Source organism: Sciurus vulgaris (assembly GCF_902686455.1).
Source record: "Sciurus vulgaris genome assembly, chromosome: 5".
NCBI lineage: Eukaryota > Metazoa > Chordata > Mammalia > Rodentia > Sciuridae > Sciurus > Sciurus vulgaris.
The window spans coordinates 24839987-24867394 of NC_136465.1; positions in this window are offsets into that span (position 1 = coordinate 24839987).

The window sequence follows — 27408 nt, forward strand, 5'->3', positions numbered from 1 at the left end:
AAGTCAATCTCAAAAAGCCAAAGGACGAATGATCTCGCTGATAAGCGGATGATGACACATAATGGGGGTGGGAGGGAGGTAAGAATGGAGGAAGGAGGGACTATATCGAGGGAAAAGAGGTGTGGGAGGAGAGGGAGGAAGGAAAAAATAACAGAATGAATCAAATACCATTACCCTATGTAAATGTATGATTACACAAATGGTATGCCTCTACTTTGTATATAGAGAAACAAGATGTATCCCATTCATTTACAATAAAGATAAATTTTTAAAAAATCATATTCATACCAGAGTACTTAATATCTTAGAAAAGCAGGAAAGATATGATTCTTTAAGTACCCAATATAAGTTTTCATACAATGGGTTGAAAATATCAAAATAGCATTAGATTTCTGATGTTGGACAGGGGCTCGGAAACTGGGTCAGCTGGTATTTTAACTGTGGCCACTCCTGCTAAAATGACAGAGTTGAGTAGTTTTGACAGAGAAAAAATGACTAGCATAGCCTAAATATTTACTGTGTTCCTTCACTAAGAAAGTTTGCCAACACTTACTTTCAAAAGATACAAATGTTTGAAACCATGAACTCATGATTTCATAATTCTAAAAGAAGAAATAGTTCCAACTTAGCATTGTAGTCAAATAATAAATGAAATTTTAGAATAACATGAAGGCAAATTCAGGTAAACAATCTCTCAGAAACTTACATCTCAACACGGAAGTGAATTCAGTTTCTCCTCTCTTTATTTGCTTGTTTGAACTCTGCATTTTCCATTTAACTTGTATAAATTTGTTACTTTTATAAATAAGAAAATTATGAACAAAATTTAAATAATTTAGGATATGTGAGTAGTGACTTTCTCATTGAAGGCTTTACTCCTGTATTAGAATCATGTAGAAAACAGGCCCAAACCAAGGAGATAGAGTTGGTAGGGTCTCCTCCTAAAGTGTAAAGGGTCACTCCAACCAAAATTTTGTTTGGATATTGAGATTGGTGATACTATACATACCAAGAATTTATGAAAAGAGGATTTACGAGAAGTTTTATGACTTACATAAGGAAGAGCAGGGAATGTTTTTGAACAAAAATGTGTAGAGGAGACAGGTATGAGGTTTTATGGGGCTTAAGAAGTGGAATTGGAGCCCCTAATTTGCACAGTCTGGGAAATTGTGTGATTTGATTTTTCTTCAGCACAAAAGGAGAGAGCAACCTTATTATCTTATCAGTGTCCCCAGATGTAGGACAGGAAGGTAAAGGGCACTAGTAGGGTGTGAAAACTGTCAGCTATCAAACACAGAAAAGGAGTCAGACTCATTTTGATGAGTTATTAATGTAATAATTGTTACATTTGAAGATGGACCCTCCTTACTCTGTTGTCAGTCAACTTCTTGGTGATATAGTGAAATATTTATTTTTATTTTTGTGAGGGTACCCAGGAGGAAAAATATGGCAACAACGTTACTAGTATGATTATGATGTTATCTGATAGATATCAAATTTAATCTAAGGAAAGTTACTTATAAAATATTTTATTTTTTTTGTTATGATTTGTAATTTGTGCAAGATAGACTATTGTAAAGTAGACAATTCCAGCTCCATGTGAAAGAGCTAACAGAAATCTTCTTACAAGGTAAATTTTAGGTTCGTAGAATACACACACACACACACACACACACACACACACACACACACAAACTTCTTTTCTAGAAAGTTTACTATTTGAATCAGTGTTAGCATCCCCTGCTTGTCTAGGGCATACATCCCCTCAGAGTGGGAAGCTCAGGTTCAAGGCTGGGGACCCTGAGAGCTTAACACTGAGGGCTTACGAGGTTTATGCAATGTCTTTTCTGATGCATTCTCAGGTGGATGGAATCTCTAGGCAATAGATAAGGGAACTGCTCATTTGCACCCAGTGGAAAGACATATCACCTCTTGACACCTAGATTTTCCTCATTAGCATTTTTTTTTATATAACACACATTTAAAAGTGGTATGACCTCAAAATTTATATATTTTGGTAACATTTATCTGCAAAACTTGGAATAGTTTATTTTCCAAAATTTCTTTGTTAAACTTGTAAATATTCTTTGATATTATCTGTAATTTCACCTGTAAAACCAGTGTCTTTATTGTAGATAGCTAAGGGTTTTTAACTTTTTCCCTCATAGTAGAAATGTGAGGCTTTGTCTATAGATGCATTGGATCAGTTCTGAAAATAAACCAATAACTACACACGACTAAGAGAGTTTTCAGCTGACTAAAATAAACTGAATATATGGTTAAAAATTCTTAAGGGAAAGTGTATAGGAATTATCAGTGTGGATTCAAAGCTCTTTAGACAGCATGATTAATTACAATTTCTATTTTCGATAGATGCTTAAATTGTTGCAATTTGGCTCTTAGATATATTCTTTTAAGCTGGTGTTAGCACCCACACAGAAATCCTGAAACACCCACACAGCAATAGGTACTTAATTTTCTGCTCCCAAATGCAGTTTCTATCCTCTAAGAAACTGATTTAGTAGGGAATATATAAAATTCTATGTGCCAGGGTTCATGTTAGTCTGGCAGAACTGAGAAATAAAAAAAGAATACTCAGAATACACTAGTAAGTAAAGCTAGATATGGTATAGTTTATGAATTACAGAGAGATGATTATTTTTATTTTAGTTTTGAAAATATTTTGCCAACTAAAAATCTGTACCTCTAACAGATTATAATTGAATCTCCTTTTCTCTGATAATTTAGTTCACTATACAATTACTTTTTCATTGGGAAAATTTTTAACACAGCTGAAATAATTTATAGGCTAATTTAAGTATTAAGGTTGATATGAAAAAATAACATTTTTACTTAAATTAGTAATTATTATTAGTAAGTAATAACATTGAAATTATAGTTATTTGATTATTATTCTTTGGATTATAGGGAAGAAAAGATTCCTTCCTTCCTCCCTCCTTCTCTTACTTCTTTCTTCCTCCCTCTCTCCCTTCCTTCCTTCCTTCCTGGTACTGGGGATTGAACCCAGGGATGATTTACCATTGAGTCACATAGTCAGTTCTTTCTATTTTTTTATTTTGAGATGGGGGTCTTGCTAAGTTGCTGAGGCTGACCTTGAACTTATGATCTTCCTGTCTCATCTTCCAGAATTGTTTGGATTATAGGCAGCATGCTTCACCATGCCCATTGAGAAAAGATTTTTTTATCCTTACCTATTATTAGCTTTATACTGGGACATCTGTAGTAAAAGACAGATAACAAAAGAAAACATGTAAATTTATTTAAGTTTTATATGCCGTTTCACTTCAAGTTTCAGAAATGAAGATCCTAAAAACCAGGGAAACTTGTATATTTTTGTGTTTCATTTTGATAAAGAGTGGATAGTTTTAGAAAAATATGATTTGTAATCAGATAATGCATATGTGAATTGTATATGTATAATTATGTATCTGTTATGGCAAGATTGCAATTAAATCACCCAGTTGATCTTAAAGCAGGAGATGGAACCATCTTTATTCACTAGCCAGTGGGCCCCCCAGGACAAGGGCAGACTGCCAGTCTACACTCCTTGACCCCTCCAAGGGTTGGAGTACATCTTCTATACCATAAGTAAAGCGTGTCAGTGCCCTAATCAAAGTGACTGTTGCTGTGATTCAGAACTACAAACAAGTATCATGAGGTCTAAAATCATAAGCAGAAAGGGAAGTGGGTCAAAACAACCCTAGTGGAGTACAAGTTAAAGAATGGCTACTAACGTCTAGATAATCATTCTCTGATAGGACAACATTGTCCAATAAAAACGGGAACAAAAAGAGAACACAATTTTACATTGTCTAAGAACAGGAATATTTGCATTCCTAAGCAAGTGTGCTAAGCAGAATCAGGATGGTAGAGGTGGAGTTTTCTCATGGGAGAAGCATTTCCTACATGACATGGAGTCTGTATGGACATTGCCCATATAGCTGGCCCATAACATATCCACATTTTTTTTATCCAAAAATTTACAATAAGGTTCATGGTCTATAAGTATAGCTAAATCTAGGTAGTATTTTATTAAGAATCCTTAATTTCCCTAGGATTTTATTAGGGAACATGCATTCATTTAGATAGCATATTAGATGATTACTAATAGAAAAAATTATGGAAATAAATGAGTTTTGCAGTTTGGCTACATTTTTATTAACTCCTTATATATTATTAATCAGAATTATAGATATATTTTCATATACAAACATATCAGTGTTTGGTTTTAAACTTTTAAATGTTTAAACATCTAGAAAACACAGATAGTTTTATTAGTTCAAAGTATTCAAAGTCAATTAAACTACCATAAACATCGTGTGAAATTAAAAAAAAAAACTATTTCATACAACCTACTAATTACTTAGCATATTACTTAATTTAGTTGCAGACACATATTTTGATTACATTTCATAACTTTAAAATGCCATTTCAGCAGTGATAACTACTTTGATATCAAAACAAACAACATACTTGGAAACTTTCTTCCATTTAACTGTCTCTTTTAACACATCCAAATTCTTAGAAAAATTAAAATGATATGCTTTAAATCTAATCTTTCTTGTAGGGTATGGTAACTATACTATGCTTAATTCATTTTATTTGCAAGAATTTTTAAATCAGGAGATGTTAATTTTTATAATACACTCTTGCTTGTATTTTAGCATATACTTTCACCTTCTTTAAGTTTGAAATTAAGTCTAAACTCTCCTATTTGGAGATTCTTTCTAATCGGTAGAATTAATTTCTAAAGAATTACCCTTTAATAAAAGAAAGGTATCCTGGGAAGGGCCTTCTTTCTGATTGAGCAACCAACAAACCAAGCATTAGGCTGTTTATAGTTTTTCATGTTGTCCATGTGAAAATCTAAGTTTCTTTTAACTGGCTGAATTTACTGCTCAACAGGAATTCCATGCCTATTTAAATCAGAATTAGATGTGAAATTTAAAAATTAAGACACAGAAAGAGAAGTAATGCAAGTAAAAGACACTGCCTTGGATTCTTGCATATTTACGTGCCAAGCAGCAGTGAGCAGGCAAGGAACTCTACTCTTCAAATTCCCTTTAGAGGAATTTTAGAGATTTAGAACCTAATCTAGGATCAGAGGGAATTGGCCATGGGAAGATTCATCCTGCCAATTCTCTGCTGAAATCTAAATCATAGCAAACATTTCTTGTGCAAAAATAAAATTCTGTATTATGCTTTTTTATAGAAATTTTCAGAAGGTCTTTAATTTCTCTACAAATTTCTTTGCCTTATACAAAAATAAGATAGGTAGTGGGAAATAAGCCACATGAAAAATCTCTTTTTCTTCTGACATTTTGGGTTTCAAACAATATAAAGGGAAAACATATATATATAATGTCATTCCCATTTACAATGAACACCATGGTCATATATTTTAATTAACACTGCTAAAAAAAAGAACTGTTCTCAAGCCAAGAAATTATAATGAAGGTTAGAGGTTACTTTGAAGATACAGCTATGCTAGTAAAATTTGACATAAACATCCTTGGGCTGATGTCCTACATGATACAACTTTGCTCCATAAAATATAGATCAGGGTAGGGTTAAGTTTAGTCTTGTTAGAATCTTGCTTTAATCTGATATGTTGAAGAATTGAATTCTTATTTAATGTCAGTGCCCTTACCAAGGAAAACAAGTCTTTCCAGCTATAATCTGTATAAGTGACATAGCGTTTAGTCTAGGGAGACACTTTCCTCTTTGAGCAATAGTTTCCATCTTTGATGGAAAAAAAAATAGACACCGATCCAGAAAGGCAAATGCACTTTTATATTTTGATGACATTAACCTTTAAGATAATATTATAAAGTATTTGACCCAATACCAAATTCAGAACAGCATTTATGGGATTCAGAATGCATTACCCTAAAGTATGGTGCCCGGGCATTGAGAAAACAGCAGAAAAGATCAGTCTCCACTTTCCCTCTTCTGGGAAGTAGGTGGCAAGACCCTCAATTGAGAGGGGCCTCCCTAGACCTAGAGGAAAAGAGCTGAAGACAGAGATGTCAAAAGGACTCTTAGCAAACATGTTGCTCTTTCTCCCTGTTGTTACTATTAGGTAATAGCCTTTTCCTCCCATCATAACTGTCAATCACTGTCCACTGTCTGGAAACACATTCTTGTCTGTTTCTTTGGGTTTTCATTTCCTTTTGAGGGTTTCTGTGTCACATAAAACTTACATTAAAAAAAAAGTAGAATGGGGCTGGGGAGATAGCTCAGTTGGTAGAGTGCAAGCACAAGGCCCTGGGATCGATCCCCAGCACCACAAAAAAAAAAAAAAGTAGAATGTTCTTTTGTTAATCTATTGTTACAGGGGCTTCATCCAATAAGCAAGAGATTTACACAGAGAAAAATCTTTTCCTTCTCTGCAGTATCATAACAGAACACAGAACCTCCATGTGCTCTTGACCCATGTGAAGATCTAATATATTTCAGACAATTAAAGAGCTTTGTGGTCCTGTCTCATCCTATCTATCTTCCTCCTCCACAGAGGTAGCTACTGTTTTGCAGGCATCATTTCTAAGAAAGTGTTTATACTATTTTTATCAATGTATATATGAATAGCTCCATTTAATACTTCATTTTTACAGCCATTCTCTTTGGTGCATGTAATTCTTGGATGTTTGGAATTCCCCCACCTATCTCTTGCTATAATTCCTTCATTTTGCTGTTTAAATGCCATTAACTTTCTCTTATTTGAGCCAGCTATCATAATTATCTTCCTAAGTTTTCGTTTTGATGGAACATTTTTAAAAAGATGTTTGTCCCTTTCCATTTCCATTGAACTTTTCTGTTATTTGGTGGTCTTTGTGCTCTACCATATCTGGCTTTTAAGCTCTTTTTATCCCCTTATTTGAAGAAAGAGTGGATATTCTCTGACTGTCCTTTTGAGGGGAGTACACAGTTCTTATTTCCTCTTTATTAGTTTACTTCTTCACCATCCTCAAATAACTTCTTAAGGAAGGTGTGTCTGTGATTGTAGACCCCTCCTTCCCTTCCTTTTTGAAGAACTGAGGGTTGTTCTATGAATTTGTCACTCGATTCCAGGAAGAAAAAAAGTGAATTAATTCATCCTGTAATTTTTTTTATTATTTGGTGTTTAAATTATTTATAGCAGTGTGAAAATTCTGAGTATGAAATTATTTCATGAGCATTTCCATTTTTGAGAAAAAATAGCAATGTGTTTCAAAACTATAATCTGTGTAATTTTAAAAACTGGGATTTAAGATTCCACTGACTTCTAAACCTTTACTTTCACCCAGCATGTTATAAGATACAGAATATATACAGTATCAATCAGCTTGTTTCATGATTGAGGTAATAACTTAATAATCTTAGAAGGAAGACTCTTTGTAGCAAAGAATCACAAAAAACAATTGAATGTATGTGTATTTAACTCAATAACATGTATAGGAATTCATTTTTAAAAACCTGTTAGGGCTGGGGATTTAGCTCAGTGGTAGAGTATTGCCTAGTCCTGGGCTAAATCCCCAGCACTTTAAAACAAGTAAAAAAAGGAAAGGAACAAGGACTGTTATGAACAGTCAGATTATAAGAAAATTTATGTATACTATCTATAAAAGGTGTGTGTTCTAATTTGCATGTTTATGGTATATTGAAAATATTTTTACATTATTAACTGTAGGTAATCCATACATCTCATTAGGTTTTAATGAGACTATTACAATAAAATATGAAGTAAAGTGACAGGGGTATCTGCATATCTAGAATTTTAGAGAAGCTAATAAAGAAGTTTAAAGAATAACACAATGTAATGTGTTTAAAGCTGTGCCAAATGATTTTCTGGGATTTTAATTGCATGACAAATTGATATAAAGATAGTACTTGTCCTTCAAGAATTAAAAATAGCATATGTTTTTCCTACTATTTTTAATTTTCTTACATTTGGCATTTACTTTAGTCTGACATTCAAGAAATTAGAATGAAAGAAAAACAACAGTCTTTCAGTATTTTAGAAAAGGTCAATTTATTATAGATATTTTAATAATAGATATTTCATTAATTATAAAATTAATTTGATAGCTGTAAATGTCATCTTTCACTTTCCAAAATGGGTCTTTAAAGTCAGCTGGTTTATTTAATGGTAAATGACAAACCTTTTCTTGATATCACCATCTTCACAGGAAATTCTACCATTCTCTTATTTCCCTTTGAAAAAACAAAACTGAGGGGGTAATATCTGTGAGCTTCTGAAGTCTCACTTCTGAGTTGCTGGATTCAGTTTTAGTGGAAAGCATGCAAAAGGGTAATTTTATTCCATGTTGACAGTGGATTCCTCTAGACCATGCCCTTTTGCACACAGAAATATAGACAAAATAACAGAGTGAAAAAGAAACTTTTTACTCACTTGCTCTTCATCAATGATTTCCTTTCCAGCTTAGAGTTTTTGCCCCATATTTTGAGGCCTTGTGTATCCAGCTTCTTTCTCTTCCATTCTCCCCACGTGTCCTGGGTTCTGGCCGTACTGGCCTCCTTGCTGTTTCTCAGACATGCCAAACACTGTTTGATGGCAGCTACTTGCAGGTGCTTTTGCCTTTACCTGGAATCCCTCACCCAACTGTGCACAGCACGAATGTTTTCATTCTGCTTCTTGTTCCAAGGTGACCCCCTTAGGATGCCTCTTTCCTGAGCCACCCTATAAAAGCAACACTCCCTTGCATTTACCATCAAAGTTCTTTCTATGCTATGCTTTTCTCCACACAGATCATAAATGATACATTATATGTACATTTGCTTTATATATGTTCATATATTGCTGACTTCCCACTGAATGCAAATTCATGCGTATACAGACTATGTCAGTTTATTTAATAGTCCCCTTTAATAGACATGAATTCATAGATAATAACTACCATGTTATATTTTATTCAATACTCTAAGCTATTTAAAATTATATTTGAATTTGAATAAAAAAGAACAAATTGAGTAATTATCAAGATGTATCAAATTATCATCCATCCTCATGCTTAATCATTAGAAGTGATTTTAGACCCAGTGCCTCAAAAGAAAGCCAGTTAGAAGGACTCAGATTTCCCCAGTCTGTCTTCTAGGATGTGGTATATGTAATACTTCCATTATGAGAGTGATTTTTTTCAGCTTTGGATGTGTATAATTCTAAATCTTTTTAAAGATAGCATCATTCGGAGTCATTAGCTAGTTTTACTTTGTTTTGGTAACATAGTCTACTTTATGCTCATACAAGGCATTCTTCCTTGCCTTCATGTTAAAAATTTTACGTAAAATTAAAGCTGAAAAAGAAACTACCAAATAATAGTTAAAAATGATTTAACATATCTGTAAAATCATGTGAAAAATGAGATTACTCAGCCTTCCCCCCCCCCCCAATAACTCATGTCAGTTAAGAACATAAAGAAAAAGGAAAACAATAAAATCACCTGAAGTCTTGGAATGACTGAATGTAGGTCAACTCTTTGGGATTTGTACCATACTGAGGAGAACAGTCTAATTGCATCCACAGGAGAAGGCTAAAGTGAAGATGGAGAACTGACTGTTAAAACCAGACTACAAAATATTTCAAATGTTTTCTAAAGTCCACAAAAGAGTAATGGAATTGTGAAAAAATGACATTCCATTAACACCCAGTAAACTGCTTGAATCAATAGCAATAATTTCCACTCTATTGTTGTATAAAATAATTAGCAGTCATTATAAAATCTATAAAAAGCTTGAGAGTAAGATTGGCTAAAGGTTATTTTTTCATTAAGTGAGGAGAGAGTTCAGATGTAGATGCAGGTGGATTAAACCATTCATCAATGCTAGTCCTAATAGAATGATAATGGCATCATTTTTTTTTTTATCATTCTATCATTCAGTTTCAAAATTGGGAGTGCTGAGACCACACCCTAGACATATCTTCTACATTTGTGTATATAGTAAAAATGATTATAATCAGGCCCCTTAGGAAAAATAAAATTATTGGTAAGTTGTGGAAACTAAAAAAAAAAATTCTTCACTGCAATATAAAACTGAATAACCCTAAAAATTTCAGTCATCAATATACTAGTTTATGACACATGCTGACCCGCAGGAGCAGTATGGCATAAAGAAACTTAGGCCTGGGGATGTGGCTCTGTTGAAGAGTGCTTTCCTAGCATGTATGAGCCTGTGGATTTGATCTCCACGACAAAAACAAAACAAAACAAAAACAAAAAAGCAAACAACAACAAAATGAAACTTAGAGCCAGGCAGCTCTGAGATCAATCGATCAAATCTTTCTGATATTTACTGTCAAGGACCCCTTTGGAAAGTTCAAAGGGCTTTTGGAACTTTATTTTCCTGTATGTAAAATAAGTGTATTTCTTTTCTTTTCCCCTCCCTCCCTCTCTCTCTCTTTCTTTCTTCTCTCCCAGAATAGACTGTGAAAAGGGCCTGACAATGAGTTGACCCCAAATTAAATGAAAATCATTGCAGTAATTTATACCAAGAATTCTGAAATGAAGCCAAAAATTACCTAGTGCCTATATAGCTATAAAGTTTCTATCTTAGTTTTCAAAAATAAAATGAAACATGAGTATAACCATTAATCACTTAAAGGAAATACCTTTATTTCATTGCTCATTTTATGCTTTTCATTATAATTATTAGTGTGCATTAATTGTAAAAATTAATGGCTTTCATTGTAACATTTCCATACATGCATATAATGTAGTTTGGTTATATCTGTCCTCCCTACTGCTCTCTCTTCTGGTTCCTCTTCCTCTTTCCCTAATTGACTCCCTACGTTCATGAAATTATCCTATATACCCATTAATGGAGAAGCAAATAAAGAAAATCTGGTGTATGTTCACAAAGGGTTTATGTTTTTACCATAAAGAAGAATAACATCATACCATTTGCATGCATGCAAATGTATGGAACTGGAGAGCATCATGTTAAGAAAAATAGGCCAGTCTCAGAAAGACAAATACTATATGTCTTCCCTTATATGTGGAATCTAGAAATATAAAAATTGATTACACAAATGGTATGAATCTACATCATACACAACCATAGAAACGAAATGATATACCCCATTTGTGTACAAGGAATCAAAATGCAGTCTGTAAAAAATAAAATAAATTGTGTATTTTAAAGTCAATTTTATTGAGATATAGTTACATCCAAAACACATCCATTTTGAATGTTTTTGTTTTTTTTAACAAATTTATATATGTCTGTGTAAATGAGTGTCACAACCAAAACACAACATGAAAAATTCTCTTATACACCATTTCAGTTAATCTTTTCCCCATTGCCCAGACTCCCAGACCTGGGTTACCACAGATCTATTTTCTTTAATGTAGATTAGATTTTTCTTTTCTAGAGTTTTATATAAATGGAATATTATAATATATATTATTTTATGTCTAACTTCTTTCACTTAGAGTATTTTTGAGATGACTCAGTTGTTTTTCTTAGTTTATTTCACTTGCTATCACCTCCAGCAAGCTGTTAAATTTAAGTGGTCTTGTTTGCAATGAGAAGTAAATAATCTTGTCTTTAATTAGTAAGGATGCTTTAGTTTAGGTTTTAGATATATGCTTACTTTTGAGCCGAGGAAGTTACCTGCATTTACTTCTTCACTAAGACATTTTACTATACTGTGTTCTGAAATTTTAAGTGAGTTTTCAGTGGTTTTTGTGATAATAAAATTGATTTTTCCTTTAATCAGATGATATGATGTTACGTTGATTCAAATTTTGGGGATCCTTTTAAGTAATGGAGGAGAATTTTATCAATATTTGTGTTATCAGTTTTTTAGAAAACAGTTTTAACCATTTCAGTGTGTGTATGCACACTTATGTACACAGTGTGTTTGTTTGTATAGTGGTACATCACTGGTTTAAGTTCGTTGCTTCTTGTTTGCTTAAAAACATTAAGGATTTATTTTTTTCAGAGCTGTATTGGGCATTTACTTATCTTTTTTTTTTTGAGGTGACTGTTGAGTATATCACTACACAAAACTAGGTTGTGGGTTAGCTTTTTATTGCTGTGACTAAAATACCCGACAGGGACAACTTAGCCGAGGAAAAGCTTATTTGGGGCTCATGTTTTCTGAAGTTCATTCCATGGTCCACTGACTCCACTGTTCTGGGCCGGAGTCGAGGTGAACATTATGGCAGAAGAGTGTGGCAAACAAAAGCTACTCAAAAGGGGCACAGTGGCACTGGCCTTTAATCCCAGGACTCAGGAGGCTGAGGCAGGAGGATCTCCAGTTCAAAGCCAACCTCAGGAAAAGCGAGGCACTAATCAACTCAGTGAGACCCTGTCTCTAAATAAAATACAAAATAGGGCTGGGGATGTGGCTCAGTGGTCAAGTGCCCCTGAGTTTAATTCCTGGTACCCCCGTCCCCTGCCTGCCAAAAAAAAAAAAAGTTGCTTAGCTCATGGCAGCAGGGGGAGAGAGAGAGAGAGAGAGAGAGAGAGAGAGAGAGAGAGAGAGAGAGAGAGAGAGAGAGAGAGAGAGAGAGAGAGAGAGAGAATGAATATGAGAGAGATGAAGAGTGTCAGGGACAGAATGCAATCCCCAAGGGTGTACCCACAGTGACTACTTCCTGCAGTCACACCTCACCCCACCCCACCTGCAGTTAACACCTAGTAGTCGTTTCAAATTAGTAATCCACTAAATTGATTAACCTCCTGATGAGGTTATAGTTCTTATCATTGCCTAAAAGATCCACCTTTGAACATTGTTTTATAGGGGACCATGTTTCCAAAACATGACTCTGGACACTTCTACATTCAAATCTTAACAGGTTGTCTTTTTACTGCAGTTATAGGAGTTAATCATATATTCTGGATACCAGTCTTCAGTTGGATACAGCAGTAGCAAATGTATTTTCCTAGTTCATGGCTTTTCTATTAATTTTCTTAATGATGTTTTTGAATTGACATGTTTTTAATTTTCATGACATCCAGTTCATCAATTGTTTTACCAATTAGCCATAGTGCCTCTGTGTCTTTCTTGAGAAAGTTTTGCTAATTCAAGGTCATAAAATTTTCTCCTGTATTTGCTTCTAGATGCTTTAAAGTTTTAGCTTTTATGTCATGTTCTATGACCAGTCCCAAATAAACTTTTGTGTGTGAGATGAGCAACTGAGGCTCATTTTCTTCCCCATGGACAGCCAATTGTCCTGATATCATTTAATGAAAACAATGTCCTTTCACCATTTATTTTGTCCAATTGTCAACATAATTTAACTATGTATTCGTGATACTCCTTTCTAGTCTATTCCTTTGATATTTGTTTAGCTTTTTGTTCACACACATTGTCTTGATAATTGTAGCACTGTAGTAAGCCTATAAATCAGATAATAGAACTATTCTGATTTTATTATTTTTTCCAGATTGCTTTGTCTATTTTGTGTCCTTTGATTTCCATTGACCTTTTAGATCATTGCAGAAAGACTTGTTCAAATTTTTATTGAAATGACATTCAATCCCAAATGTGGAAAGGATTCATATCTTAATATTATCAATTCTTCCAATCCCTGTGTATGTTATTTCCATTTTAAATTTTATTAACTTTCTTACAAATGTTTTGGGATTCTCAATATAGATATCATAATATTTATTTCAATATATCTTATTACTTTTAAAACAGCATGAAATTTATTGAATACTTATTATGTAAGTACTTTACATAGAAAATGCCATTTACTCCTCAAAATAATCACCATAAATAAGTATTAATATTATCTTTATTTTACATATGAAGAAGTTAAATAACTTTCACTTCAAATGCTCTGATAGTAGCAGAAATAGTTGTTACCGAATATATACTTCCAAATATGTTATGTTCTTAATCATTTTGCTATGCTACCTCATTTATAAAAGTCTAAGGGAAACAAATTTTACTTTTTTTCTCTCAAATTAACACATAGTAAATGTACAAATATATGGGTGTAGTATGTATTCCTGAAGAGTTTATATTTGTATCTGATTACAAAACTTTAAAATTTTATTATACAATTATGCATTACTACTACATTGATAAATGGACTTATGAGTTTCATTTTTTTCCCTTTGGTAGAATTCTTAGGATTTTTTACATAGAAAATAATATATATTCCAGTCAATACAGTTTTAATTTTTTCTGTCCAGTCTTTATGTCTTTCTTTTTCTTGTCTTATCATGTAAGTTAGAATCTCTACTATAAAGATGAATAGAAATTTTGATGACTCAAATCCTTGCCTTTGCTCATGATCATAGGAGGAAAGTGGTCATCATTTCATCATTAGCTCTATTGTTAGGTTCTGTGGGCAATGGAATTGATTCATATACATGTAGGACATGTGGGTAAATTGAAGAAAATATAAAATAATAATAACTCTGAATTTGTCGCTGGCTCTTTGCAGTTCCAAAATCCATGGATATTTGTCACCGCTTGCAGCAACAACTTGTACGGGTCTTATGGGTGGTGGAGTGGAAACTGAGGCAATTCTATCTTTCTCTTTAGTGCACTGCTTTCTTGCTTGTTTGTTTATAGAGGATAGAGGAAATGAGGCTTACTTGCTTTGAGAGGAGAGAGAGAGAGACTTTGCTTAAGAGAGACCTTGAGAGAAGGACAGGCTTTGCTTAGAGCTTAGAGGAAGAGAGACTTGCTACGCCTCACTTAAGGTCTGCTGCTTATTGGTGCGTCCTGCATCCTGTGAACTAATGGTGTGTCTACCTAAGGTGCCCTAGTGATGCGTCTCAATTCTCCATTCTGCGATCTGCCTTCCGCCGCTTTTCTTTCTTCTTGCCATTTGTTTTGCTAGCTGCTGTGTGTCCCTACTAGCTGCTGTGTTCTTCTTTCTTCTGGCTGCTGCCGCGCGTGTGTCTTCTTCTACTGCTTTTCTGCTAATGGCTGCTGTGTCTCTGTCTCGCTCTGCCTACGCTTATGTCACCTCCAGGAGGCGGAGAGCAGGGCCACGCCTCTTAAGCAAAGATTAGGCGAGATGCTCCGAGCAGGCAATTAGTGCTTGAGAACACATGTGCATACATTGTGTGTGTGGACGATAAAATCACCTGAGTGTGCTTATGTCAATTAACCTCCTCGCTGCCGATGTGATCAACATGGCACAGCCCCCAACATGAATTAAAGTACTTCACTTTTTAATTGTCACAATGGGACAGAAATTCTAAACAATGTTGGTGTTATGGGTTGATTATCTCTGTTGAGCATTCTTATATTGAAGACTTAACTCAGATTACCTCAGAATGTGACCATATTCAGAGAGGGCCCTTCAAGAGGTGGGCAGTTAAAAATGAGGTCATTAGAGTGGGTCTTCATGCAATCTGACTGATGTTCTCATTGGGAAAGGAAATTTGGGTCCATAGAGAGACTACAGAATCAAAAGTTCCAGAGGAAAGACCACAGTAGGACCCAGAACACAGGTGTTCTCCTGCAAACTAAGAAATAAGTCCTCAGGAAAACCCAATCTGCCTACGTCTTGTTTTGGGGTTTAAAATCCAGAACTATGAAAAAATAAATTTCTTGTTCTTCAAAATATCAAGCCCCTAGTATTCTGTTATGGCAGCCCTAGCAAACTTATACAAACATTGGCAAAATTCTCTTTCTGGAAAGTCAGTGAATTTTTTTTGACTTGTTTTCTAAAGGACTTCTTTGTTTGAATAGTCAAATTAGCACATTTTATTACTTGTCCCTTAATAAACAGTTTAATTCAGTGAACACCTTAGATCAGGCCTCTAACAAACTGAACTCAGCAACATACATTGATTTCAGTGAGTTTTCATAGCTTGGAATTTTGAACTCACTTCAGTTATAATTATTTCTTCCAAAATCACATGAAGTTATGTATTTCTGTATTTAAACAGCAATTCAAAACAATGAAAACACAAATACTGTAAAGTAAAAGAAAAAAAATCAAACACAAACTACAGTTCCTTAAATTCCCTCATTCTACACGCTCCCTTCTTTTTGATCATATTTAACCTTTTTTTCAGACATTGGAAAATTTGTTCATTCCCTGTAATCTTACTTCTTCAGTGGAAAATACTAAAAAAAAAAATATTGAAGCAAAAAGAGTTCTCAGTTAGGAAAAGGTGATTATTATAGACTAATCTATCTTAAACATCAATGTAAAGATTCCTTAAAAGGATTACTCTGAAGATGTTTTTATTTTTTTCTTATTTTGAAAGGAAACTTTTAGCAGTTATGAATTCCAGGTTGACTGTTGTTTCCTCTCAGCACTATGAAGAAATCTTGCCATTTTCTTCCGGTCTCTGTTGTTCTTGTTGGGACTTCAACTATTGTTTTAAAACTATTTCAAGGTACTTAACATGTCTTTTGTCCTCTGATTTTATATTTGTTCTTCATCTTTCGATGTCCTCAGTTTGATTGTGATATTCCTAGGTGTGATTTAATTATTTTGCTTAGTGTTTTATTGAATTTTGACATTTGACTTGATGCATTTTATCAATTTTGGGAAATTATTGAGCAATGTCTGTTTGAATATTTCTTCTTCATTACTTTTAATCTCTTCTCTGAGTTCAAGGATACATATGGTAGTTTAATTGATATTGTTTCATAGACATCACATATTTGTATTTTCTTTTCCCCCCACCTTATTTTGCTTCTTGTAGTTTAGTTAGATAATATCTATTAATCTAAAGAAAAATTAGCTGAATTTTTTCTGTTATGTTCCAGACTGATGATAAGCCTACCAAAAGAAGAAAAAACATAATATCATCTCTGATACTGTATTTTTTATTTTTGGCATTCCCACTGTATCTATTGTAAAGTTTCGATTTCTGTGCTGAAATTTTCCATCTATTCATACAGATTGTTTGCATTTATAATAGAACATATTTATTAGTATAATCTTAAAGACTCTGGTTCTCATTGTAAGATAAATCTCTGTCATTGGGCATATTGATTCTTGATTCACTGTATGATTTATAATTTTTATTCAATAATATGTAAAGCATTAAAAATCAGTAAGAGTGAAGTTAATAGTATTTATGCCTAGCACTGAGCTTAACCAATGCCCTTCTTTTCCTTTGTATTGTTCTTTTAAATTTTTTTTCATACATGTATATAGGGTAATGTCTGTCTCATTCTACTGCCCTTACCATCCCCACCCCCCACCCCTTCCCTCACTCCCCTCTGCATAATCCAAAGTTCCTTCATTCTTCCCTACCTACCCCTCACTATGGATCAGCATCCACTTATCAGAGGAAACATTTGGCCTTTGGTTTTATGGGGTTGGCTTATTTCACTTAGAGTGATATTCTCTAGTTTTATCCATTTACCTGCAAATGCCATAATTTCACTCTTCTTTAAGACTAAGTAATATTCCGCTGTGTATATGTACCATATTTTCTTTATCCATTCATCTGTTGAAGGGCATCTAGATTGGTCCCATGATTTAGCTACTGTGAATTGAGCTACTATAAACATTGTTGTGGCTCCATCACTGTATTATGATGATTTTAAGTCCTTTGGGTATATACTGAGGAGTAGGATAGCTGGGTCAAATGATGGTTTCACTCCAAGTTTTCTGAGGAATCTCCATGTTGCTTTCCAGAGTGATTGCACCAATTTGCAGTCCCACCAGCAATGTATGCGTGTACATTTTTCCCCACATTCTTGCCAACACTTATTATTGATCATATTCTTGATAATTGCCACTCTGACAGGAGCGAGATGATATCTTAGAGTAGTTTTGACTTTCATTTCTTTAATTGCAAGAGATGATGAACATTTTTTCATATGTTGGTTGATTAATTGTACTTCTTCTTCTCTGGAGTATCTGTTCAGTTCCTTAGACCATTTATTGATTGAGGGTTTTTGTGGCATTGAGTTTTTTGAGTTCTTTGTATATTTTAGAGATTAGTGCTCTATCTTAGGTGCCTATAGAAGATTTTTTTCCCATTCTATAGGCTCTCTCTTCACATTATTGTTTGTTTCCTTTCCTGAAAAGAAGCTTTTTAAGTTTGAATCCATCTCATTTACTGATTCCTAATTTCACTTCTTGTGCTTTAGGAGTCTTGTTAAGGAAGTCAGGTCCTAGGCTGACATGATGAAGACTTGGGCCTACTTTTTCTTCTGTTAGATGCAGGGTCTCTGTTCTAGTGCTTAAGTCTTTGATGCACTTTGATTTTGGTTTTTGTGCAGGGTGAGAGACAGAAGTTTCATTTCATTTTGTTACATATGGATTTCCAGTTTTCCCAGCCCATTTGATGAATAGGTTACCTTTTCTCCTATGTATATTCTTGGCACCTTTGTCTACTTTGAGGTAACTGCATTTATGTGGGTATGTCTCTGTGTCTTCTATCCTGTACTTTTGGTCTGCCTATCTATTCTGGTGCCAATACAATGCTGTTTTTGTTCCTGTTGCTCTGTAGTATAGTTTGAGGTCGAGCAGTGTGATGCTTCCTAATTCGTTCTTCCTGCTATTCTGGGTCCCTTATATTTTCCAAATGAATTTCATGAGTGTTGATTTTATTTCCTGCTACTTTGCTGAATTCATTTATGATTTCTAGAAGTTTTCTGGTGGAATTGTTTGGATTTTCTAAATATAGAATCATGTCATTGGCAATTAGTGATAGTTTGAGTTCTTCTTTTCCTATTCATAGCCCTTTAATTTCTTTCATATGTCTTCTCTGGCTAGCATTTCAAGAATGATGTTGAATAGAAGTGGTGAAAGAAAGCATCCCTGTTTTGTTCCAGTTTTTAGAGGGAATGCTTTCAATTTTTCTTCATTTAGAATGATGTTGGCCTTGGGTTTAGCATAGATAGCTTTTACAATGTTGAGTTATATTCCTATTATTCCTATTTTTTCTAGTGTTTCGAACATGAAGAGGTGCTGTATTTTGTCAAATGCTTTTTGTGTGTATTTATTGAGATGATCACATGATTCTTGTTTTTAAGTCTATCAATGTGATATATCATGTTTATTGATTTCTGTATGTTGAACCACACTTGCATCCCTGGGGTTAACCTCACTTGATCATGGTGCACTATCTTTTTAATATGTTTTTGTATGTGATTTGCCAGAATTTCATTGAGAATTTTTGTGTCTATGTTCATCGGGGATTTTGATTTGAGGTTTTCTTTCCTTGATTTATCTTTGTCTGGTTTTGGTATAAGGGTAATACTAGCATCATAGAAAGAGTTTAGAAGGGTTCCCTCCATTTCTGTTTCATGGAATACTTTGAGGAATATTGGCATTAATTCTTCTTTGAAGGTCTTGTAGAACTCAGTTGAGAATCCATCTCATCCTGGGCTTTTCTTGGTTGGTAGACTTCTGATGGCATCTTATATTTCATTGCTTGAAATTGATCTGTTTAAATTGTGTATGTCCTCCTGCTTTAGTTTGGGTAGATTGTATGTCTCTGGAAATTTGTTGAAGGCTTTGAGATTTTCTAATTTATTTGAGTATAAATTTTCAAAATAGTTTCTAATTATTTTCTGTATTTCAGAAGCATCCATTGTGATATTTTCTTTTTATTATGAATTTTAGTAATTTGAGTTTTCTCTGTTTCTCTTCACTATTGTAGCTAAGGTTTTATGAATTTTATTTATTTTTTTAAAGAACTAACTTTTCATTGTCAATTTTATCAGTTATTTCTTTTGTTTCAATTTCATTGACTTTACCTCTGATTTTAATTATTTCCTATCTGCTACTGCTTTTGGTGTTGATTTGTTCTTTTCCTAGGACTTTGAGATGTAATGTTAGGTCATTTATTTGTTGACTTTTTATTTTTTTTACGTGTGACCTCAATGCAATGAACTTTCCTCTTAGTATGGCCTTCAGTGTCCCAGAGATTTTGATATGTTGTATTGGTGTTTTCATTTACCGCTAAAAAGTTTTTAATTTCCTTCCTGATTTCTTCTGCTATCCATTTGTGCTTCAATAGCATGCTATTTAGTATGCAGCTGTTGGAGTATTTTCTTTTTGTTATTTTATCATTGATTTCTAGTTTCATTCCATTATGATCTGATAGAATGCAAGGTAGTATTTCTATTTTTTGTATTTGCTGAGAGTTACTTTGTTTCCTAACATGTGGTCTATTTTAGAGAAGGATTCACATGTTGCTGAGAAGAAAGTATTGCTTGATGATGGATGAAATAATCTATATATGTCCGCTAAGTCCAAAACTTTGATTGATTATTTAATTCTATAGTTTCTTTGTTTAGTTTTTTTTGGAAGATCTTTCCAGTGTTCAGCAGGGTGTGGTAAAGTCACCCAGTATTATTGTCTTATGTTCTATTTGATTCTTGAAATTGAGAAGGGTTGTTTAATGTAAGTAGATGCTCCATTATTTGGGGCATGTATATTTATTATTGTTATGTCTTATTGGTGTATGATTTCCTTTAGCAGTATGAAATGGCCTTCTTCATCCCTTCTTACTAACTTTGGTTTGAAGTCCACTTTGTCTGATATGAGGATGAAACCCTATGTGGGTGATATGTTTTTTCCCAACCTTTCCATTCAGTCTGCGGATGCCTTTTCCTATGAGATGAGTCTCTTGAAGACAGCATATTGCATATTGTGGTATTGTGGGGTCTTTTTTTAAAATTCAATTTGACATTCTATATCTTTTGATTGATGAGGTTAGGCCTTTAACATTCAGGATTATTATTGAGATAATTTGTATTCCCAATCATTTATGTTTATTTTGGGTTTTTAACTTGACTTACTTTCTCCTTTGATTGACCTCTCCTTTAGTGTAGTTCTTCTCTTTGTTGATTTTCATTTTTTTTAATTTCCTCCTTATGGAATATTTTGCTGAGAATGTTCTGTAGTGCAGGCTTTCCAGTTGTGAATTCTTTTAACTTTTGTTTGTCATGGAAATTTTTTATTTTATCTTCAAATCTGAAACTTAATTTTGTTGGATATAAGATTCTTGGTTGGCATCCATTTTCTTGTAGAGCTTGATATGTTATTCCAGGATCCCCTGGCATTGAATATCTAGGTTGAGAAGCAGTTGAGATCTGAACTGGTTTCCCCCTATATGTAATTTGATATTTTATCTCTCACAGCCTTTAAAATTCTATCCTTATTCTGCATGTTAATCATTCTCATTATGATGTGCCTTGGTGTGGGTCTGCTATAATTTTGTACATTTGGGTTCCTGTACATCTCTTGTAGTAGATTTTTCATTTCATTCTTTAGATATGGGAAGTTTTCTGTTATTATGTCTCAAAAAATATTGTGAATTTCTTTGTATCTCTATGGGGTGCAACTTAAGAACAGACTGATCACCACTAAGAAGTCCAAACTTGAGAGTCTTTATTAAGCCGGCCAGATGACTGTCTCACATGATGCCCAAAAAAATGGCTTTTGGGAGAACAGCCCCGACCTTAGGGTTGTAGGGTTCTTATACCAAAAATCACATCAATCATATGTGTCTGTTGCTATGATTCGAAATTACAAACTATCATCATGAGATCATCAACAGAGGGGGAAGTGGATCAAGATGACGCTTACCTAGGTACAAACTAAAGAATGGTTACTAACATCCACACAATCACTGTTCACATGGTACATTGTTTAGGAGTAATAGGAATCAAAAGAGAGCAATTTTTCATTACATAAGACTTGTCATTTTGTATTGCTAAACATGTCATGCTAAGTAACTGATGATGGGTACAGAGGCGGGGTGTTCCCATGGGAGAAGCTTAATTTCTACATAACATGGAGTCTCAGAGCAAAATGGAGTCTGTTTAGTCATTTCCCTTAGAGTCTGGCCTATAACACTCTCTTGGAGCCAGATCTGTCAGCCCCTCACGCAGGCCTTCGTCTATTCTGATAGATCTTAAATTTGTTTTTTATCATGTCATCCCACGTTTCTCAGAAGTTCTGTTCATGGTTTCTTACCATCTCTGTTCGGTCTACTTTATTTTCAAGAGTATATATTTTGTCTTCATTGTCTGAGGTTCTTTCTTCCAGTTGTCTAATATGTTGGTGATACTCTCCACTGAATTGTTAATTTGGTTTATTGTTTCCTTCATTTTGAGGATTTCTGCTTGATTCCTTTTTATAAATCTTTGCCTTTTTATTGAAGTGATCTTTCACTTCCTGAATTTTCTCTTTGATACCATCCTTTATTTTGAAGATCAGTCTAACTATGTTTTTTCTAAACTCCTTCTCTGACATTTCTTCTATTGTGTTGTCTATTGATTCTATTGTTGGAAGATCTTCATTTGTTTGAGGTGCTTTGTTCCCTTGTTTTTTCATGTTGTTTGTGTGTCTTCTTATCCAGTGGCATGGATTTGAGGCAGTGCAGATTCTACCCTGTAGTCTTAAAGTGTCCCTGAAGGCTTCCAGTACCTTACCTTTAAGGGGGAGACCAATATTAACAGCACTCAATACAAACAATATACCACCTTAAACCAAATGGTTCCTAGTAGGTATTTACAGTTTTTCCACAATACACAGAAATGAAGTGTTCAATTATTGTCTACAATATAAACAGGAAGTTTGCTAAAAGGGTAAAAAAGTAAAAATATAAGAATATACAAAAAACTGTAATATACTATTCAGACATCCTATTCCTCAGTAAATTGATGCATGAAAAATATTTGGATTCAAAGATGGTAGAGCTGTGAGAGAGAGTGTAAAAAAAAGAGAAGGAATGTCTCAATGAAAAAATGAATTATTGTTTCCATTGGCTTTCAAAAGTGTTCTTAACTTCCCTTCTCCACTGATAGGTAGGGTTGTCTGAAGTTTGATGTTAGCTCCAATCCAGTGGGTGCCAGAGTGGTTGGGTGGGCAAGCTGATAGCAAGATGTCCTCACACTCTCTCCCAGTCTTCCCCCCTGTTACAACTGGCCCAACTCTAGGTAGGTTGTCTCCCAGTGCCTTTAAAATGATATGAAGTTATGAAGATGACCTTCTCTTTAGCAGGGATTGAGAAGGGAGTATTTGGAGTTCTGCCTTAGTCCTATCACCCTACCCTCAACTTCTACAAATGCTAAGTGTCTGCATCTCAGACGGGCCCTTTCTCAGCTCTTCTGCTCTCCCCATCCATTTGAATCCTCTCCTTAGTATTTAGTGGGCTTGTTTAGAGATTTTTCCTCATATATTCTTTTTTAAATTTTGCATTTATTCTTTTTAGATATAGTGATAGTAGAATGTATCTTGACATATTACACATACATAGAGTATAACATTCTAATTAAGGTCACATTCTTGTGGTTGTACGTGATGTGGAGTTTCACTGGTCATGTATTTATATACTCTTTCTTCTTTGTTTGTAATAAATTTAAGTGCTATGGTTTACATGTGAAGCATCCTTAAGTGTGAGAAAATGCTAGAAGGTTGAGAGGAGAAGTGATCAGATTATGAGAGCCTTAACACAGTCAGTGAATTAATCTAATCCCCTGATGGGATTACCTGAATGGTAGCTGAAGGCTGGTGGAATGTGGCTGGAGGAGGTAGATCCTTGGGGGTGTGCCTTTGGGGTTTATCTTTTGTATCTGGCAAGTAGAGTCTCTCTCTGCTGTCTGATCACCATGTGAGGTGCTTCCCTCTGCCACACTTTTCCGCCATGATGTTCTGACTCACTTTGAGCCCTGCAGAATGGAGCCAGCCTTCCCATGGACTGAGACCTCCGCCACCATGAGCTCCCCCAATATATTTTTCCTCCCCTAAAACTGCTCTTGTCAGTTCTTTTAGTGAAAACACTAACTAAAACATTAAGTGAATTTTGTAAATGCATTTTTTTCCCACTCTAAGCAATAATGGGTTTGAAATATGATTTTTAAAATTTCTAGCTCATTCTTATTGTTAGGTCTGATACAAGAAATTTCTCATGATTTTTCTCTTCTAAGAAGAAATGAAAGTATCAATTTACTATTTTTTAATTTTTTTGCGGTGCTGGGGATTGAACCCAGGGCCTTGTGCTTGCAAGGTGAGCACTCTACCAACTGAGCTATCTCCCCAGCCCCTCAATTCATTTTTTGATGAAAAGAAATTTTTAAATGGTTCTTTGATTATTTTTCCTTATAGTTAGTAGTTTTTTTCTGTAATGTTTGAGAATTTTTTTCTGTTCTAAGGCTATGGTGATATCCACACACATCTCTCTCTCTTTCTCTCTCTCTCTTTTTCTCTCTCCCCCTTTCTTCTCTTTTTCTAAGAGCTTTTTTGGCTCCTGACATTTATTTTTTTTTAATATGAAGTATAATTCAAATATGAGGAGAAAAGTTTCTCCTTGAGGGTACAGGGGTGGGAATTGTATTTAATTGATGATGCAATCTTCTGTCCTTACCTGTGTTTTCTTTTGTTGTTTTCATTGGGTTGAGAAAAGAATGAATAATGCTTTAACTTTATTCCTATTAATCAGAACCTCTTTTATTGCCAAGTACTTTAAAAGTGCAATAATTATCTGATATGTTGGGAATCACATGAATTCATCTCTATTACAATTTTTTCATCACTATTCCAGCTTGCAGCAACCAAAGGAATTTGAAATGGGTTACTTAATCCCAGAATATATGTAGTGAGAAAGTTTTAAAAACTTAATATGAGTAAATGGTTCAAGGGATTTGATTGATATTGCTTCTTTATTCATCCAGATTCCAATGGCACAAAGTAATTTCTCGTCCTTGCTTCCCTGTTCTTGTAAATAATTATAATGGTCATTTATAAATAAAATCACATAATTTTGTTTTCATGGAAAATACCATACTATATTGTGCTACAAAGTGAGGGGATATAGATCAATCTTCTTTTTCATTTAATTAAATGCAGCACTTTTATACAAAAATGAAATATGCTCTTCTCTCTTTGAAGATAGCTATATCTTTCATGGGACTATATTAGAATTTCAGCATCTAGATTGTTTATTAGTGAGAGATAATATTGGCTGTGTCCACTAGTACTTATATAAAGTACCCTATGTACAAAACTCTTTCAGAGATAGAAAAGCACATGACAAGGTATAGCTGAAAATTAACACACACACACACACACACACACACACACATTTCATGATAAATTAGAAACTGTGAATCCAACTATCGGTGCTTCCAGAATTCTAAGAGGACACCAATCAAAATTGGAAATTATGTTAGCCATTAATTTCCTGTTTTCATAATGGTGGTGGGAACTGAGTAGTCAGAAGCGGATTGAAAGTGAGACGATGTTGAAGCCACCCTCCATGCTCACTTCCTGGTATTCCCATCTTTTCTCCTTGTGTGTGAGCTGGACCTAATAACTTGCTTTCTAATGGAGTAAGTCAAAAATGATGAAATGAAGACCTCCTTTGTTTCTATTTCTTCTTGGTTTGCCCATTTTGATTTAAAACAAATAAGCCAACAAAAAACAAAACTGCCATGCTGGAGATTCTCACGGTAGCAGGAAGCATGGTGGTATCTGGTCAGTCCGGTGAGGAATTAGAACTCTTGAAACAATAGCTCATGAGGAACTGAATTCTGTGAACAACCATGGGAATGAGACAGGGTGTAGAACATGCCCAATCCAAGCCTGAAATGAGACCACAGCCTCAGCAGCATTTGATTGCAGCCTGCGAGAGACCCTGAAGCAGAATACTCAGAAAGCTGTGCCTAAATTCTGGACCTAAAGAAACCATGGGGTAATAATTGTTGGTCTTTTAAGCAACTCTATTTTGGATTAGTAGTTCATTATACAGCAATAGATCATGAATACAGTTTAGAAGAGAAAGCAGGGTGAGGAAGGACATGTTAGGTCATGAAATTGCATGAATGAATTCAGGGAAGCAGGAATATCCCTGGGCTAAAATGTAGAAGGTGCATACCACAGAACACTGAGGAAAACAAACACAGATATAAATTGTAACAGAGTTTTGCACACTAGGACTGTGAGGACATATTGGTAATAACATAAATAGCAGAGATGGCTAACATTTAGTTGAATGATACTATGTGCTACTCAATTTGCTAAGCATTTTATGAGCATTAATTCATTTGATCCTGGCAACAGCACTATGCAAGGAAAAAATACTTTTTATTTTACTTATAGATGAGCAAAACGGGGCTTAGTTCATTTATTATGAGCAAACTTCAACTGGAACTGTCAAAAACAGTGCTTTATCTAGTGCTAGAGCAGATACCTTGGTTATATTTCTATTTAACTGTTTTATAGATATGTTTCAATTATGCTGTTACAGATTTGTGATCATGTAAATAAAACTAGCTACATAGAATTATTAATGCCTTAGTTAAGAAAAAACTATTTTAGAGATTTTAAACTGATATTTAATTAAGTTGGAACAATAGAATTTAGTCAGTTTCTCACAGTAAATTTCTATCACAATGCTCTTTCTACTTCTACATATTTAACTTTAGGAAATCGGACATGATTTTCAGAAAGAAAATGTTGGAAGATTTTTATCAATCAGTTGTTTGTCATTGTGACTTCATCTTTTGTTTAATCAAAGTAACTATGATATTATTAAGTCAGTATGATTAAATAAAATCAGTGTACTTTATAATTTTGTAGAAATACAAGTACTAAAAAAACTGTATGAAGGTGTATAATAGGGTGGAGAGCAACAGACTCTGTTCAGCCAATTCAGAATTCCAAGTCACAATGAAAACAAAATTCAGGGTTTGAATTGTGGAAGAATTACACAGGTAAGCAAATTTCTTTGCAAAATGTAAGCCAAGAGTTTAAGAACCTGAAAGTGGAACTGTCCTAAGATATATGATGAAATTTCAAGTATGAGTCGTTTAAAGATAGCAAGATAAAAGTAATTGTGTGCTTTGAACAAGAAAGTGAGAGTTCAGGAATTTAGGTGTTGTTTTACATTCCTTTTTATTTTTTAAAGCTGATAATGAAGATGCTTGAAATCATGTCAAAAGGGGGTGTAGTAAAAAATATTTGAAAAAAAATCAAATGCCAACAGGGGACATCCTCTGTTGAAATTTTAAAGCAATTTTTTCCTATCTTCTTATTAATTCATATTTAACGGCAACTTGATTAAAGAAAGCTCCTTGGAGTTTTAAAAATATGGAAGACTTGTCTAGTTACTGTACAAGCTAGTTAAGATTAACTTATTTATTATTCAGCAAGTGGTAGGGACTTAAAAGGAAAGTTAAGTTGGATTATTTATCATAGAGCTATTGAAAGGTAATTTTTTAAGACTGTGAGATGCTCAGCAATCTTTTATCATTTTACTATGAGATGTTGCAAATATATTTTGTCTTTATTATGGAGATGGATTTCTGTGAAATAAAAGAAGTTATGGAAAAAGAAGGCGAAGTTTTCTAAGAAAAATCAATATTTTATTCAATATTTCTCTTGTGAATTTTATACTTATTCCAAGCTGTCACTCATTACTTTTCTATTCATTTAACTAATTATTAGGTAGATAAAATTGCAGTGATAGACTGAAATTTTTCTTTAT